At 39.8% G+C, this 14,169-nt stretch overlaps 1 protein-coding gene and 1 long non-coding RNA gene across 15 annotated transcripts in view; one reads left to right on the forward strand and one right to left on the reverse strand.

Moving 5' to 3' along the window:
* DAB1 (DAB adaptor protein 1) overlaps positions 1-14,169 on the forward strand; it is a 436,704-nt gene that overhangs the window by 308,494 nt on the left and 114,041 nt on the right. The window contains exons 1-2 of one of the 14 annotated variants that reach the window (XM_071810186.1): positions 7,942-8,051; positions 8,965-9,042. The exons of 12 other annotated variants lie outside the window; for them this stretch is intronic. The gene's annotated coding sequence lies outside the window, so the exon portion shown is untranslated. Of the gene's footprint in view, positions 1-7,941; positions 8,052-8,964; positions 9,043-14,169 lie in introns of those variants that run through there. One more of the 14 variants, XM_071810181.1, reaches the window with a different exon arrangement.
* LOC139828281 (uncharacterized) lies at positions 335-7,864 on the reverse strand. Its single transcript, XR_011739716.1, has 3 exons — positions 7,684-7,864; positions 3,155-3,360; positions 335-2,140 (listed from the first exon to the last, which is right to left on the reverse strand). It is a non-coding gene; the product is annotated as an uncharacterized lncRNA (long non-coding RNA).

The raw sequence follows: 14,169 nt of genomic DNA on the forward strand, positions 1-14,169 counted from the left end.
AATTGTTGCTTGAAATATTTTAGTGGCATGCAAAGACTTTGCTTTAAGATTAATTTTAAATTTAATTTGCCTGAATGCTGTCACGATATTTTTAAATAGACAGTAAAATTGGAACCTGGTAATATTTGGCAGCTAGTTTCTGTAGAAACAGCATCCGGGTTACAACTTCAGACTCATAACTAAAATAAGATAAAATCACACATGTTAATGATGATTTTAAAATATTTTAAAGAACCTGTAAACATTTCCAAGTTGATTAGTTATATGGGCAGCAGAGAGGAGGGTTTGTAAGAGTCACTTGGATACAAAGCCATGAATGAACTTTTCCAGTCTGTTAATCCAAATGTTCTTTAATGAATAAAAGTAGAACCACATTACTGCAGATATAAATATCTGGGAGTTAGTTGCATGGCTTCAAACAGAATTATTCTTCCAATAATCTTAATATTCTCGTGTTTTGGTTTTGAACAACCTGGCAGAGGGTTACTTTGCTCCTAGAAGGCTGGGGGCATCCTCGCCCGTGTTTGCTTCTGATCTGGCGACATCCATTTCTCCTCAGTTACACTTCAGTCTTGATCGACAGGCTAAGTCTTGCTTAAAAAAAAAAAAAAAGTGTTTATTAATATTAAATGTTTGATTTGAGGTGTTCAACCTCTTAATGCATTTGTTACTGGTATAACTTCTGGGCTGTTCAGTCCCCATGGGTGGACCCAACCAGCAGAATCGATGCGCTCGCTTCTGCTCTTACCCGAGCTGTGGCATTATAGCTGGGTAAAGCATAGATCACAATGCGGCATCTCTACTGTGGGTCTTAAGGCTTGTATCTCTTTAAAAGCCATCAATCTGGAGAAAGTAAAAGGAAAATAAAAGCCTGTTCAGAGCACAGATAGATATTCTTTCTTGTCTGTTTGAACCAGAGGCTGTATTGGAGGTGTGCTGAACTTGCCCTCATCACCTCTCCATCATCATCCTGGGCAGTGACAAGACCAAGTTAGACGCTTTATAGGAAACTAAACCAGCAAAGAGTCTCACTTCTTCAGCCAGGCTGCTTCTCAGCATGTCCTGCTGCGGGACGTGCACAGCAACGGAACTTTATTGCCGGTTATTAGTTTGTTCAGGTCAGCCCTGCTGGTTGACTTGCCAGAGCTTGGGGCATCAGTACCCAGCTGTCCTGCTGTCCTGTCTGTATGTGAAACCAGACAATTCAGGAGTGACCGTGGTGCTTCTTTCTGCGTTTGAGATGGTGGTAGATAAAGGCACACCAGTCTCCAGTGGTGTATAATTTGTGGAGAGGAACCAAGAAGATCAAAGAGCAGCGTTTTTTTCTTGGCTGAATGTCCCATTTCCTAAGGAAAGTCTGTGGCTCAAAGATGGACTGCTGTGTCTTTGTGTGATTGGTTGGTTTGTTTAATAAAATAGTGCATTGCTTATAGTAATAGAAGCCCTCTGTGAGCACTCAGGGCCTCAAGACTACGTTTTTTCTTTCCAAGTCCTTTTTGATACTGCTTTGACACAGACCTAGGAGTCACAGTGACAACAGAACCTCCTGTTTTTCTTTCCTGTCCTTCTCTGCTGAAGTCTTGTTTGAGATACAGTCACTTCTGCCAGACTTATCGCATGTTGCTAAAGTACCTTTTCCAGAGTAGGTGCTGAAAGAATGCGGCTTCCAAGCTGAATTCAAGAAGACGCTGCAATATGGTTTTGGTGCACCTGTGTTGCCTTTTTCTCCTGTATGTTATTACACACATGTAAAAATGTAAATTACTGTTATGGAGCCAAGCACATCAGTAAAGAAATGCTAAATTTAACATTGTCCAGATGGAAGATAACCAAATGCAAAGTTGTGTATGCAGTCATGTAGTGACTTTTCTTTGCACATAAAGTTTTAGTGCAGAAGAACAAATCAGCACTGGAGGATCCAAAATCTGGTTCGCGTGATAAAGACAGTCGCTGTCTGTAGGAAACTCTGTTGCTTCTTGAGCAAGGTAGGAGAAGGGAGGGATGGTCCCATCCATGCCTTGGGACAGCAGGACGAGGTCTTGGAGGCTGAACTGTGTGTGTCATGGTGTCTGCTGTGTGGCGTGCAAGATGTCACCTCCAACAGATACGCTTTGGTGTGGTTTGGTAAAGTTACAAGGAGCTAAAAAGATAATTCATAATGGAAATGTCAAGCAACTTTAACAGCACATGATGTTAACAAACGCCATTATAATTAAACCAAAAATTATAGAATGATAGAATAGTTTGTGTCGGAAGGGACATTTAAAGGTTTGTTCCAACCCCTCTGCAATGAGCAGGGACATCTTCAGCTAAAATACCTTGCCATAATAAAAATTGCAAAATCTCTACAAAAATGACCAAAACAAATGCAATAAAATTATTGTAGGAAACATTAGCTTTTACTCATATTTTATTGTTATGTTTTGGGCTATTGTAGTGTGCATTTCTTTGAATGGATTACCAGAGTAAATGAATTGTAGTTACTGTGTAGCCATGTATAGCTTCTGTGTACCTATGAACTAGACGCGTCAACTGTTTCCTGGATTTTTTTCCAACCGGTCACAGAAAACTCTCAGCATAGTTTGCATAAGAAGCAGTCTTTTCACACAGTGAACCGGACTTTTCTTTGCTCATCTGGTACCATGTCAGTAGTCTCTTTCGGCTTTGTTCTGGTTTAATTGACTTCATTGCTACGCACTGTTCTGTACCGTTACTTTTACCAGTGTAATAATAGTGATCTTGCTGTGTTTTGGGGTGAAATAATCTGAAGATGGAACCCAGTATGCATATTTAAAAAGAAAAACACCTCTTTGCTTTTATTAAAATTAAAGAATATGATGTATCTTGGGCTTTTTAAAGTCTAAGTAGGATGAAGAATTCACTGCAAATGATACTGTGAAAAGGGTTTGCAAGAGGAACGCAATCAAGTAGGGATAATTAGTTACTATTTAAATATGCAGAAAGCAAAAAGCTTATCTGGAAAAGCAGAGTGAAGTTATAACAGCGTAAGGCTAATGTAAGCATGATTTGCAAGCAATAAAATCACTTCTCCCTGACTTTGTAAGTACAAAATAATAAGCAATATTGAATAATGCAGACTGTAATAGTCTGGGTTATAAACCCAGTGGTATATGATTTTACCATTAGATCTTACCTGAAGGGGATAGATTGGTTTAACGCTGATAGAGCTGAGCTGTGTGAGGATTACCGGCATTTGAAGCGTGTGTGCAGGAATGGATGAGAGTAATTGCTGAAGATTATCTTCTAGCAGTTAACTCGGAATAATGATATGAAGTTGCTGGAACCTGTATTCTCAGGTTTTCCTTCTTCCTCCGTCTCCGTCTGAGAGTACGATCTCTTCTGAAAGAAGGAGATATGACTTTTACTGCTGGCATGATTTTAAAAGGTTTAATGAAGAAGAGAAGAATATGCTGTTGAGAGCAAATACCGCTTGGCAGAGAAATGGGTAGGACAGTCTTAGTTCTTAATCATCTCTGATTTTTGTAACTCTGTCATTGCTTTCATTAATTAACTTGGGTAACACAAACATCACATGTCTTCCAAAACTAATATTGTTGCTGCCTCCTATTTAGTCTGTGGAACTGGAAGAGGAGAAACAAACAAAAAAAGGAGCTCAAAGGAGAAATGGAACTGATGGCCTTGACCGGTGCTGGGCATTTTCACCAGGGTGGGGGTGCTTAACCCCATGGCCCTGGCTGCCTTCCAAGTGGAGTAGTTAAATTCTGCACTCCTAAATTCCCTTTCATTTTAATTGGATTAGGTACTTTTCACCTTTAAACTCAGCTGGCTAAACAACTAAGGTTTTCATTAGAGCAGAGTCTTTTTTCAGATTAGGTTATATTATCCCTGTATATAATGTACATTGTTTTAAGTGTACCAGGTGGAGCAGCATACAAAGTAGATCAATGTTTTGCTTATATTTTTGCTTGATTTTCTTTGCTGTACTGAAGTACACTCATTTGATGGTTATTCCGATTACGCTTCCAACTTACAGGCCTTGTTGAGACTTTATAATCAAAGTTAGTTTATAAAAAATATTTTGGATCTCTACTGCATCCAAGAAACCCTCTTGCGTGTGCAACACTTGTCTTACTTGTGTAGTCGGTGAAATCCAGAGCATCACTGGAAGTCCACTCTTCAGTGTGGATTCAGATGTTCACGTGAACATTGAGATTGCTTGGTAAGCAAGGGAATCGGTGCTGTATCTCCTCTAAAATATGGCTTGGTTTCTAGTGTGCCAGTAACATCTCTTCAGCTGCTGGAGCCTAGGTAATTGTTTTTTCAGTGTGTGCTGTTGCACAGCATTTTGAAACTCGGGCTGCACTGTCAATGCATACTGTCATTCTGCAGAAATTTTAATTAATGAATGGGGATATCCAAAAGACATGAAGTAATGAGAGTGAGTACATGATTGAAATCTGAAAAGTTAATTTGTAGACAGTAAAAATCTTTGGTTTGGATAAAATTCAGATTAGTTCACTTAACAATTCGTGTGGCCCTAATGGTGCCTAAATTTAGAACTTGTGAGCACCACTGGCCTGCAATCAGAATGTGTTTTCCCCTGCATAAAATGGAATTGTATTAGTCAATTCACATTAACCAAGTCTGAGTTCTGTGTCTGGTTGGATTTAGTTGCACTCTGCTGATGACAGAGCTCTGTTTGGCTTTTTGTTTGACCTGGATATGTGCATCTTTCTTAGTGCTGTCAGTCTTCTCTTATGCTGCTCAGTGTGCTTTTGTTACTGAAAAATATATGATCTATATTCCTTTATTAAATTATAAAGTACATTTTTTGTACCTGTAATATTTACCTTTGGGCATCAGGAGTTTTTTTTCCTAGAAAATAATCTGGTACCAGATTTTGTGGGAGTTTCTTCATCGAACCTCTATGAAAACTCTTGAAAGGAAAGGAAAAAGGAAAAAAAAAGAAAGAAAAGAACACGACATCCAGGCATGTTTTTGTGGGAAAGTATTAAAAATTAGTAGTAATGAACACATCTGCATTTTATTTATGTATTTATAAAAATTAAGGAGTATGTTTCTTGTTAGTAATTGCACAGAAGTCTTTTAAAAAAAAGAAGGATCCCACCTGTGTTATGGTCTGTAAATGCTTTTTCTATAGCATTCTGACCCCTTTCTCTGTATTAATTCTAGAAGGCTGCTCTAAACTGCTGTAAAGCCTTTTCGTTGCAGACTTGATTTTGTTGGTATACAAAGAGGGAGGGTAAGACCAGCATCCTGTCTCTCATCCTTCTGGATGAGGATTAATCATGATCCCAGCTGCAGAATAATGCAGATCTTAGCTGCTGGGGCTGGTGAGGGGGAAGGGACAGGAGGGACAGCAGAGGACATGGGCCATCTTTACTATATTTCCACCCTGGGGTCACTGTGTTTAGCAGAGGCATTGCAAGAAACAGACTCTCGGAAATTGTTTTCCTCCCGTTGACTTGGCGGATCACCTTATATTTGAATTTATGCTGCTGTCTGCCAGAAGCGCTGCTTGACTTGACGTGTGGTGTCCCTTGCTGCAGGATACAGCACAGGGCTGTCTTTGCTATATAAGAGCAGTTCACCTTAAATAAAGACACAGATTTGCTGTTGACCCAGCTTACCTTTTTTTTGACTAATTAATTTTCATGCCTTTTTTTTTTTTTTTTTTTAATCGTAAAGGAATGCATTCCATTTACCAGTAACACACACACGGTTCTTACATGGCTTGCTTGTTTTCTTGATGATGCATTAGGCAATGGATGCTGAAATGCTGCTGGCTGGAAGGAGCACAGATGTAGACCAGTGACTTTTACTATGTCTCTGTAGATAGCCCCTAAATGCCTTGCAGGTCAACTGTTTTTGAAATGGATAAAAGTGTGCTAATTCCTTCAAGGTAAATCAGAAGGATTATGATATCTAGGAAGAAGAAACTGCCAGACAGCTCATGAGCAATATAACTAGGACTGACCCAATAGCATCTCTAAAGCTTCCAATAAAATTGCCTGAGGAGTCTGCCAAGAAGCCAGATGCTGCTGCTGGAAAAACACCTTCTGTAGCTTGGCATTTGTCCTGTAATTGCTTCCAAGAGAGAATAAACTGTAGCATGACAGTAGAAGGTGAATGGTTCCTTACTGCATGCTACTTGGGTGATTTTTAAAAATATTCAGAAAATAAGTGTGGTTTTGTGATGCGTTACCACTCGTGCAGGTCTGTATACTCGTTTAGCTGCTTAAGAGTTCCCAGTTCCCCATCTGAATAATCAAGAGCCTCCTTTTATTTATTTATTTGTTTGTTTGGTTTTCTTTCCTGACATTTTAGCCTGGTGGTGGCTTCATTTTTCTTTTAAGTAGTCGTCAAGTCCCCAAGCTGATGACTTAGGTGGTGATGCTGTAAGTCCATGATGTGGTCACGTAGACCTCTCCATTCGCATGATTGTAGCAGCGCGGAGACCCATGTGTTTCCCTGTGTGGATGTTTCTCTGTACGGAATTACAGTACAGAAAACAACACCTGGCCCATACAGTTTCAGAGGTTAGATTGTCATATGGGATTTTTTCCCTCCTATAGTATATTTTCAGCTGTGAAAAGAGTGCTGTCTTTTATTATTTATAAAGTGCTTAATGTTACCCACAAACAGAAATTGCGTAGAGCCTGACTTTTTATGGGAGGTGCTTTCACCTTTTTGAAGTGGTTAACACTCTTACTGATAGAAAGCAGAGGCGTGTGTGTAGCAGCATATAACATAATCAGATACAAGGCACTGCATTCACAAATGAGATGAGAACAGATAAGTGAATACAAGAAAATGATTTATGGTTTGAAATCTCTCCGGTAAAATTGAGCAGCTGTTTTGAAATACTTCTGTTTGGTGTCAGTCAGAAGTCTGTCTGCTGTTCTGAGCAGTCCTGCGGAGTTACCTTCATGAGTGGCTTTGCTGGTTTGAAGATTGGAGTGTTTAAATGGAACTGTCCAAAGTATTTCTGTAGCTAAAACTCATTTACTAGACTATTTAAAATATTGATATTTGTTAGTTGTGGAACAATGAAGTAAAAATATTTTTTGCTTGTATGTGTAGATTTGTACTTAGAGTGCCAGAATGCTTTTTCTTTTTCCCCTTTGCTCTGCTAGTCAGTGAACTTCGGTAGAAGTCTCGTGGTTGGATTTGGTGTAATAAATCGAAAGTCTGTTTACGGTGAAGTCCTCTGATTAGTTTTCCTAATACTTAACTGTCAGGGAACAAGGGCTGAGTGTTGAAAAACAGCAGGGGATAAAGATCCTGGCATAGGGCTTTTTGTTGTTGTTGTAATTGGGAAAGTTCACTTTGCTGTTATGTCAGGAAGCATTCAGAAAATTGAAGGACATGATGTAGAGATTAACTCTTGTGGCTGAGCAGATCTCAAAAGGACCTGAAAGTGTTGGTGCAAAATTCATGTCCATTAACAAGGCCAGTATAAAGCATCATTTCAAGCTCTCGTTCTGATTTCGAAGTATAGCTTAAGTTGGTTCTTGTGTAGGTTTTGTGCTGTATTTTGTTTAAAATGAACGAGAGGGTGAGTCGCAGTTCGGTCTTGCGTCCAATATTAAGTAAGTAGTCTTGAAATTAAAAAAAAAAAAAGCTGAATTAAGATATTTCTGTAAAGGAAAGGAGATTAATAAGTTGCCTTCAACTTACCGCGCCACGTAAAAACATGCTGAGCTGTCCAGGAAGTGAGACATTTAATTCCATAACCTTTTCTTCCAATTAGAAGGCACAGATTCTGATTGTGAGGAATTTGCATTTCAGTATAAGACGTGGTGTCTCTGACATTGCTTTTACCTTCTCCCTGGTGATGCTTCTGACTGCATACATCTCCCTTTCCTTCAGCGTGATTGCACCACTGCGCTTTAGTAATCATTTAACAGCTCTAATTACAGAATACTGCGATCCCAACTGCGTACTTTGTCCTTTTTCCCTTCTTAGTCTTCAACACGGTGTTGAGAGGATCACAAAAGAGCCATTCTTCTGCTTTGCAAAAAATAAATTCCAAAGATGCTGCTTTGGTAATGTACAGATTTTGCATTTTCTTGTCACTTAATGACATTGAATTTTAGACATACAGGGGGTTGGTTGGTCTGGTGTTGTTTACATCAGTCACGCCGGCATAACTTCGCTGACACTAATGCAGATACACCCACATAAAATTGGTGTAACTCCAACTCCATTACAATCAATGGAGTTAGGCCAATATAAGTCAAATGTAACGCTATTGATTTTGTGCTGGTGTGACTTTATTGACTTTAATGGAGGTGCGGCAGGTTTCTGATGGTGGAGCTCAGGTTGCAGTCAGGCTGTGCCTGAGCACTATTTGTAGCAGTTGTGAGTTTTGTTTCTTGTTTGTTCTTACACAGCGTTATCAGAAATTGTTTTTCTTTTCTGCTTCAGGGTCAGCGATGTAGTAATCTGGGTAAAGTCTTGGCGTAACACAATTCATATAGGAAAAGCATTTAGGTAATTCAGTTTCACTGTGAGTGCAGGGAATCTCTAGTCCGATCTGAACGGCTGTGTCAGCTGGTAACACAGCAGCCTCAGTGTCAAAGGAATGATGTGAAGTTTATAAGCCCATTCCATTCAGTGGCACTGTTTGGGGTTTTTTTTTTACGTAATGCCCTGCAAAAGCTTACAAACAGCGCTTTGAGTAGAGTTTTGCATCTTGGAGCAGAAAAATATGCCTAAAGGCACAATGTGTGTTGTATTTATACCCCCAGCACATGGGGATTTTGTTGCTCGTGCTCTTTTCCAGGGCTGACTTGTTGCGTTCAAGGCTGCAAATGCGCTTGTCCAGTGGACTTGGAGACTGTCTCATGGAACTGAAGTGCTGCCACGACTGGTTTTAATAAATGTAATTTCCATTTTGATTTCCAGCCTTCAGTTTTCCGTGGCCATAGATCTGAGATTTGATTCTGTCCCTTCTAGCCTTGCAAAGCCCTTGAAAGCAGTGCTGCTCACGTCGTGTGCTGATGCTTCCTGGTGGATACCCAGCTCAAAGAAGAGGTCGGTGTTAACAAAACCTCAGGCAGGGATGTTAAATGTTGTTCCACAGCGCTGAAGCTGATTCCTGAATTACTGGAGACCAGACTGAGACCAGCTGGAGAGCAGGAGAGACCAGCAAGTCCTGGCTTCTCAGTGCTGGGTGGCTGTTGTGGTTTTGCTTGTGTTGGGTTTTGTTGTTGTTGAAGGCATTGAAGGAAAAAAAATAGAAATATTTTTGTGTTGGTCTTTAGTGTCTGGCTCAAATCTAGCTGTTTTGCTTAAAAGTATTTGAATATCATTCCTCAGAGAAATGATGAACTGACATCATGTAGTGTTTCCTGAGTACAAAATGGCACACTTCTGAATATTTAAAAAATTCTGTTACAGCAAGGTCAGTGTCTTCTGCCTTTGTTTCTAGAACGCTGTCCTGTATAACATAAAATAGAAACTGTAATTTTAAAATGAAATGTTAGTAATTTCCCATTAAAAATGTTGATTAAATCAATTCATTCCTGTGAAAAGCATCGTTTTAATCCAGTCAGCATTTTCTATGAGTAGAAAGTTCATAGCACTTCTGGTGAATAATTGGTGAGGTGGAGTGTGGTATTCACCACTACATGGAGTCATTTCCAGGAGGAATTTTAGTGATTATTCCTGCTGTTATTGGAATACTGATAAACATCTTACTTCGGAAATATTTTATAGGTCAATTTTTTGGCAAGATGCTCTTCTAGTGGTAAATCGGCTTCAATGGTGCTATTTACACCATCTGAGGAACTGGGTAGCATGCCTGGAAGATACCCTAGAGACAGAATAATGAAGCATATTGTAAACCACAATAAATCTAATAAAATGTGTTATTGGCATTACTTACATGTAGATTTTTATTTATTTTTTTTTAAAAGAAGCTTCTTGTTTTCAGGAGCTAAGAGAGGTATTTTATAAATACAACTAAACAAATAGCAACTATGTACAGTGGGAAATGAAATGTTATGGTTTCAGTAATAACTAGTTTTCTGATGCTGGAAGAATTAAAAAGTTAATTGGGAAGTATCATTGTGGTGTCTCACTATAGACATAGTACAGACAGCATAATAAAGCACATAAATCTCTTCCCATCATATGTAGAAAATTGGAGGTGGAGGGCAGTACTTGCTCATTTTTAGAGCAAACAAAACTAAGTATGAAATACAGAGGCAGTTGTGAGTCTTGGCAAGTCGTGTTGCTTTGGGAGGTGATGGGAGGAGGAGAGTGCCAGGTGTCGGGGGAGCGTTTGAGGTTCCAAGGGGAGATTCGAGGAGTTAAATAGGGCACTTTTACCTTTACAGAGTGCAGAAATACTGGTAAAGAAATTGCAGGAAAAAGCAGTTTTTGACATGCCTTGACAAAAGAGTCATTTGACTTGGTCACTAGAAACAGTTTATGGAGCTGTTCTGTGGGGAAATGACAAAACCAGAGAAGAGAGACGGGGCACATGCAACAGTTTAATGGAGACTGTTTTCTTTTGCAGGCTAGACACAAGTTTAGTGTATGAGCTGGCTTAGATTTCACTGCTGAACATGTTACAGAATTTGCTTTAATGAAGTATCTACACAGACATCTTGTCTTGTTTGCTTTTCTGTTCCTCCTCATTTTCTCCTCTGTGCTAATATTGTAAGCTCTTTTACCTCCTCTTCCCCGTTTTCTGGTTCTTACTTGTAGACCTTATTAACTGAAATATTTCTGTGGATTTTGGACGAGTCTCTTGGGTTTCAGTTTGGAATTAGTGTAGTGCCTTCTGTAAAAGAATAACGTGCTTCCCGCAGGATGTTTGCAAGACCTGACAATTTGGGAAATGAGCTGACGAGCACAAAATAGTGTGAGGAGCTCCAAAGGCTTCCATGGCCTCTCTCTGGAGGGTATGAAGGGCACTGGTGGCAAGGATGGATTTTTCTACCACCCATTGGTGTGTGGTCCCGCTCAGGTTCTCTGTGTTAGGCTTTGTGGTCAGATGAGAAGTTGATAAGTAACCTTTTTCTCCCTGGATAGCAGTCCTTTGCACCTGAACTTTTTCCAGTTTTCCAGGATCGCATCACTTCAAAAATAATTTTGTCGCTTATGTTTGGTGCTTCTAATATGTTTGGGCTTTGTTTAACGCTTGCAAAATTATGTGTGTCAACATTCCCGTGGAGATGATTATATTGGGTGCTTTGGAGGAAGCAAATTGCAAATCCTCGGAGGTATAAAAGCAAGAGCTAAGGATGGTGGGATGGTTTTTGTTTTGTTAAACCAGGGTGCGGAAGGTACCATCCTCTTGTCAAATCCCACTTTGGGGCTGTGGAGAACTTAAATACCTATGGGATGCCAGGGCTTAGTTACAAATCCTTTCTAAGACTGCTTTTCCTTTACATAAGCAGATGGAAAGTGGTTTCAGGGGAGGTAACTTCTTAAGTTTTAAAGCCCTGAAGAAAATTAATAAATTCATGTATTTTAAAGCCAGAGGGAAAGTATTATGATCGTCTTGCCTGACCTTCTTCAAAACTTGGGCCGGGGAAAGTCACCTAATAACCCCTTCACGAGCTCGCTCAAGCGTGGTTGAAAAGACAAATGATTTGACAGAAGTTGTTGTTTTACAAATGTGTGGGGGAGGCGGCTGGAGCATGTGACTCATTTCCCTGCTATGAAAGGTCCAGCCTGTGTTAATCCGAACTGCAAAGTGAATTTACAACAATATTTCTTCACTAAGGCTTTAGGTTTTATACAACTGTAGGAGTAATGCAGAATGGAGGCTTAAGACTTCTCTTGGAATTAAAAGCCAGTTAATTCCAGAATGCGCTGATTGTGCTCCTACTGTAGCTACTTAATAAGGGAACAGAAAATGTCAGTATTTTGTTAAAACGCAGAGCTCTGAATCCTCTTTAGGAAAAGCTGAAGCATGCACATAACATTGTAATAGCTGGCACAGTAACGAGGCACACAAAAAGATTGTGGGAGTGGATATGTGTAAGCTGATGGATTTATTTTTTATTTTTAAATGCAGCTAACAAAATTTTGTCTTTAGAGCAGGGAGAGAAATGTGACAGAACTGATCAAAGAAAATAGCATCTCATTGATAAAACACATGCTGCAATCCTTCCCACAGTTGGAAGAGCACGGTGTTTAACAACGGTGACCTAGATTGGAGGAGACAATAAAAGCTGTTGCGGTGAGGAGCAGATTGGCTGCCGCTCTCATCTGGGTAATCAACGGCTGAAATATGGACAGTATGTGAAAGTTTGCGAATGTGGTTCACGTAAAGACTTATGCTTTTGGAGGAATTGTCTCTGTACCAAATTCAGTTTGAACTATAGCTGGCATCTGACAGATGTTTGTGTGCTCCTTTACAAAGATACTGATCACTTTATTCAGGGATCTATGAGCCTGCGAGACTGTGGCCTGATGAGGTTTTAAAGTAAATCAATATGGGAACCTGTCCAAAAATACACATGGATTTATTTTAAAAAACATAATTCAGTGGGAGAACCTCGAGGGGATATCGTGTTTGTGGAGAGCTTAAAATGAGATAACAGTCATATGTTGTTATTTTAAAATACTCGATGCCTTTCAGATGCTACTATATTAACTATCCTTGGATAGTGCCTGACAGCAGGAGATGACATTCTTGATGCTTTGTACCTAAAGGAATCTTCTAAGACACTAAAACTTACTTAATTCTTGATCCTGGGGTTTGTTGTTTGTTGTTTCCTCCCCCCCCCCCTTTATTTTGGTGTTATTGTAAATGGGCCTGTTATAAACATTTTTATTTCGTTAAGTGGTTCATGTTACTGCTTCTTGCAAAGTTACACAGTTAACCTTTAGGTAAATACAGATCCAAATTCTAGGAAAATAAACCGTCGATCCAGCTGTGACTTGAGAGATGCTTTAAAGTAAGTGCCATTGAGCTGTAGAGACGCATGCATCCCTACTGTGCTGTAAAACTAAATAATGTTAAACTGGGGGAGGGGAAGGAGATGGCGGTTGTGAGGGACATCTGTTCCCTGCAGCGCGTCCCTCCCGCTTTGCTGGGGGGATTTCAAGTGTTAAGTGCAGAGCAAATCCATCAACAGTGGGGTGAGGTGGTTCCCTGGCAGTGCCAGGACTGTGTCTCTCTGTGCTGGGACCGAGTGGTCACTGCACATGATGTCCCCACTCTCACCGTGCTTGGGGGAGAGACATTGCCCTCTCCATGGACATGGCCACCAACTGCTTCGGATCCTGAAGGACTGGCCATTTTGGGGCTGTTATATCACTCCACCTTCAATTGCTTTGTCCTTTCCTACTGTTTTCTTAACTAAGAATGTTAATCAAAATGTTTTTAGTTTATTGAGGTATTCCAAGGGGGTGTATTTAGCAAGCTCTGCAACTTTGATGCGTAAGTTGTTTTATTCTCCCTCCTTTTTCCTCTGTAGTGCTGAACTCAGGGTCTATAGAGGAGGAACAGGGAATTTTGTATTTCAAAATCAGTTCAGCAGATTTTGAAGAGCTATCTTTGAATATTCTATAATAGACATACAGATTTGAAGAGCTTATTAAAGAGAGCCCCTGACACACTTCAGCAATATTAAATCACTTCAGATGATGCATGGCAGTGTAATGTTACTGCAGCATTTTACAAAATGTTAAAAAAGCTTGGATTTGAAAGTACTAGTGGGTTCACAGCCCTTACTGTGAAAAGTGATTTAAACTGTCAAAATTACTTCAATGTTTGCAGTGTATTACTTTCTTAAATTACAGAGAAGGAACATTAGTAAATAAATACAACAGTAGTTAATCTCTGGCCAGCTAACCAGCTGATGTGCTGGGTTAATGTCTTTATTAAATGCTTATTTAATAACTGGGCAGCTGTTCAGACAGGCCAGATGGACTTCACTGTAATTGTGCTAATAACGAGAACTTTCTCACAAAAAGAAAGAGCAGTAAGAAGATGCATTTAGTGAGGGAACATCATGACAAATGTCTTCAGGACATGTGGTCTTCTGCCCTCAACAGATTGGCTGAAGTAGGTGGCTCATCCTTCAAAGCAAGAAAGACCAGCAGTAAGAATTGGAATAATGGTTTATTCTTTGCTTGGTTGTTTATTCTTTGCTTGTTCTTTGCCCCCATAGCCTTCTGCCTCCCTTATGCATTCAT

Source organism: Patagioenas fasciata, chromosome 6 (genome assembly GCF_037038585.1).
Source record: "Patagioenas fasciata isolate bPatFas1 chromosome 6, bPatFas1.hap1, whole genome shotgun sequence".
In the NCBI taxonomy this organism is placed as follows: Eukaryota; Metazoa; Chordata; class Aves; order Columbiformes; family Columbidae; genus Patagioenas; species Patagioenas fasciata.